The following is a 4,477-nucleotide window of genomic DNA, read 5'->3' on the forward strand; positions in this document are numbered from 1 at the left end:
AGCCCAGCAGCCGCTGTTTGTCTCAGTCGTACCATACAGTCAACAGGTAAACTAACGTATTGATCATTTCGTCTTTAAACAGTTTTGCTGGCTGAACGAACAGGCTGACAGTTCTCATAAAATTACTACTTTATTCTCGTAATGTTACGACTTTATTCTTGTAATCCCCCCCCAAAAAAAATATTTTTTTCTCTTAGTCTGGCCCTAATACTCCGTCGTATGTTTGAGTGTGTGTGTATGTGAGGGAAAATTCAGTAGCATGCTGACACGACAATCATTCTGTCATCAGTAGTACTCCTGCCTGTTTATGATTGGATAATGGCGGATAAGAGCTGAACTGTTCTGGCTTTGGATTAATATTCATCCATTTTTAGTTTGTCGTTTGATTTATTTTGATGCCAGAGCAGAGGGAGACCTTATGTGTAGCTCTTTGATGATTATTGTTTGAGTAAAAAACCTCAGGATCTCTAGAAAAAAAATCCTTTTTTGTGTATTGTGAAAGGGTTCATTATTTTTTACCTGTGTGTGTGACTTTAAAAGAGCAGAGGTTCTGTGTGGCTACGTAAACAGGCGGGTCTGCTGAAGGAGTGGCGCTCAGTGGCATTAAGCTTTTATAATGGGAGGGCCAGCCCAGGTCCAGAACACCACTTACAGCCCATCAAGAGACTATCATTTTTAATTTAGCACCTTTCCCTGTCTCCCTCGCGCTCATGTATGTTTCAGGTCAGCATGCAGCAAAAGGCTTTGCTCTGCTGAGGGGCCATTGGAGACTTCAGCATAAGCTGGCTGACGTAGCCTGCATGTGTGTTGCATTTCAATTTGCATGAACACCAGAGTAGTTAACACAGCATACACACTGCATCTGTATTTGTCAGTTAAAGCCAGTGCAGCTTTGAAAAATAATAGTTTGCTCAGCTTGCTTGTTTTCCATCATGGTGTGTTAGAAATGTCTTGCTCTGTCTCAAAAGTGAGTGGAGTCTGTGTGCTGCTCCAACAACCCTCCCTCCCTCCATCACACACACACACACACACCCCTCTCCTCTGTCACTGCTGCTGATTTAAATGAAAAGACGGACAGCTCTTAGGGAGTGCTGAGGCATCTGCTTTGACAGGGCGATTGCGCCGAGGGGACTTGAGCACAGCAGCCTTTTACAAAAGCAGGACACACACAAACGAACAGGAAGCAGCTGCACATAAACAAACACACACGGCCCAAAACGTAAGTCCAAGCATGTGTGTCCACGCACATACTGCAGAGCTGCTGTTTGTGCTGCAATCAAAGGTAGCGGAAGGGGTTCAGAAGTTCTCTCGCAGTGTACATAGAGAAATTATGGGAAGAGAAAGCGAGCGGGGGGAACATGGGTTGGTGGACAGTGATGATGAAAGCTTAGCAATGAGCTGCAGCTCTCCCTGCCTGTCAGCTGCTGTCATAGCATCCGCATGCTGGGAGATAATTGCTTTTCTCTCTGCATTCCCCAACTCTTCTTTCTCTCTCCATTATTTCCTTCTATCACTCATCCTTTATGTTTTCTTTTCTCTCTTCTCCATCCGATGATATCTCACAGCTTGGTAGAAGACCTGGCCTTCCTGTGGAACTCTTTCAGGCTTTTTTGTATTCCCTCTTTCTGCCTCTGGGTACACGATAGAAATCTCATTGATAGTTAGTGTGTTGGAAGCAAACTTGAGCACTCCTTGAATTCTAATGTGTTTTTACTTTAGGGCACGTATGGTCATTGTATAGATTTAACCAGCCCTCATTCTTCACAGGTTTAGTTTGTTTTTTCCTTTAACCAGAACTGGGGTCAGTTTGTTGTCGATGGATCTAAAAGCTAAATAAGTCACGCTGGGAGAGTTTTTCTACTGCGGAGACTCATGTTACTCAGAAAAGAGGTATCTCAGGTCCCAATTAATCACATCGGCTCACTCGTGTTCAAACGCAGGCAGAGATGGATTAAAAGCTCTTCTATGCGGGCAGCATTGAGCAGGACTTGGAACCTAATGGGGTGGCTTATCTTATGAAAATGCAACACATTTGCTTATTATTGTGGAAGATAAATCTCCAGGAAACACAGTGCTTTGGTTGATTCATCACTGAGTCTTACTCCTCTCTTTCTTTGGAACCATCTCTTGTTTGTCTGATTCCCTTTCTCTTGTTTTTTGTTTGATGGTGTGCAGATTCTCATGAGCACTAACAGTTACAGTTGCAGTTTTTGTCAATTTTTGCAATTCAGTTTTTTTTATTTTTTTTAGGCAAACCCATAATGCGTATACATAAAGCATCATTTTGAGTCTGACCAACACAAGTTGCTGCTGCACAGCTAAAATAGAGAATGGCTGGGATGTGTTGTGTGGCTTGGTCCAATCCACTTTGTTTGTTTCCCATTTAAAGGGGCCATGGCTGTGTGCTTTTTCAGCACTCACACAAAGATAACAGACTGTGAGGATTTATTTGCTGATTGGATTAGAATCACGTTCATGATTTTCTTATCCCACCTTTTTAAAAGTTACTTTTACTTTTTGTTCCCCAAACAACCACAAACAAACAAATCAATAAATAAGCTGCTAGTTTATTTGTGTGCATGTTTTTCATGTGCATGCATGAGGTTCACATTGTTAGCTGTCACTTGTTAGTTAAAATAAAAGAAACAACCATAATGAAACACCATTCTGCCACAAGGCTCTTAATTACTTGAATAGAAATACAATCCAGCATGTGGTGGTAAAACACCAAATGTTAGCTTGTAAAGAGCTAATAAATGTATTTGTAATTTATTTCAGTAGCTATAAGCAACACTAACAGTAGCTATAAAAACCCTCATTGCCTGACGTTTCTACATGGAGAAGAAAGTCTTGTTGGTTATCAAGCCATAAGTTGGAGTGGAACTGCAGCCCTGAACCTGCTGCCACTGCCGTAATGCAACTCGATAATATGTGCTGTGTCTTGTTTTGGGAGCTTTGTGTCCTTGTTTATTTAATCATTGTTGGACTCACATTTGTGCACTAATGCCATTTCAGATCTCAAAATCTAGTTTCTAATCCTCAGCCAAGAGCAGAGTCCATTCACCATCCTGCGGAGCAATGAATCATCAACCCTCCCAATCATTTGTTGAATAAATCTGCATTCCTAGAGCACTTGTAACTCTTTCCTTTCACTCCAAATTAGAAGCATAAAGTAGTTAATGGGTAGTCTCTGTGATTGTTTTGGCTAGAGACAAGCTTTGGAAAGTACAACAACATCATCAAAATGAAATACCCATTAGACTCATTGAGTTTCACTGCTTGGGAATGAGAAAACCCTCCATGTCTCTCTGATTCCAGTTTGATTTCATTTCTTTTTTAATTGATCAAGGTATCTTGTTACCATCCACACTAGGGAAATGTCATATCAAAGAAATGATCAACAACCAGAAACACATGAGAGGAGAAACCTGTGGAGCTCAGTAATCAGAATTTAGACATTCTGTAGCTTGTATCCAAAAGAGTTCCCTGTGTGTGTTGAGTTGGACTTAATATAGACGTTTGTCCTTGTTTGAAAAATATAACCTCTGAAGGTATACAAATATAAATAATCTCAGAATAAGCAGTGTGTTTCTACAGACTAAAGCTCCTGTCCTGATTTGAATGTAAACAAACACTCTACTAAATTTACATGATGCCTTGTTCTTTGTGGCTTTAAACAAAACCTTGTTTTGCATCTTATTTTTGCTACTGGTTATTGTAGCTTTCTGCCACTGTTGGATGTACGCTTACTGTGATGCTGGCACCCTGTTACTACCACAGAGAGTCAATAGATGTCCATTAACCATTAAGGGCTTTGTCTTTTGTGGTTATTTAAATCATATTGTGTTGTGCTAGGAAGTCATATTTACCTCCTGTCCTTCATATGTATTTCAGCATGATGTATTTCACATTACTTCAACTCAAAAGAGCCTTGGCAGCATAATAAAGTCAGTTGTTTTGGATGCCAGGTTTCCGGGATATTTTGAGAGCCATTTTAATCTCTCTGCGAGACTCCTTTTGATCCAGATCCAGTCTTTCAAAGCTACACTTTGCAGTATGTCCTTGACTCCACTGTGAGTTCTGCTCTGTCCACTGCCCACATTAGGCCTGAGACTCCCAGAGGAACAGCAGTGGCTGCTCACTGGATACAATGTTGTTGTGCTGGTCAACACCCCATTGAGTAAATGTGTGTACAGTATATCAGTGTGTAAGTGTGCACCCCCCCCCCCCCCCCCGATGCAACTACAGCCTTGAGGTCAATGTTTAATTAAGGAACTAGCCCAGTCAACTTGCTTGTTAATAATCAGTAAAAAAAAACGTAGTATATATATATATCTGAGCCCTTTTAAGGCAAAGAGAAAGGACAAAACAGTCACGAAGACGAGTGTTGGACTTCTCAGACTTTTATAGATAAGTTGTCACACAAAATCACACTACTGCTACATTAAAGTCTGTGGGTTAATGGCTCCCACTTTGG

At 41.0% G+C, this 4,477-nt stretch overlaps 1 protein-coding gene across 1 annotated transcript in view; it reads left to right on the plus strand.

Moving 5' to 3' along the window:
- The window catches only part of hydin (HYDIN axonemal central pair apparatus protein), a gene marked incomplete at its 5' end in the record, with an annotated part of 71,921 nt that overhangs the window by 8,696 nt on the left and 58,748 nt on the right, over positions 1–4,477 (plus strand).

The sequence above is a fragment of the Morone saxatilis genome, unplaced genomic scaffold, assembly GCF_004916995.1.
Source record: "Morone saxatilis isolate NCDOM2014 unplaced genomic scaffold, NCSU_SB_2.0 Contig2, whole genome shotgun sequence".
NCBI classification, from domain to species: Eukaryota; Metazoa; Chordata; class Actinopteri; family Moronidae; genus Morone; species Morone saxatilis.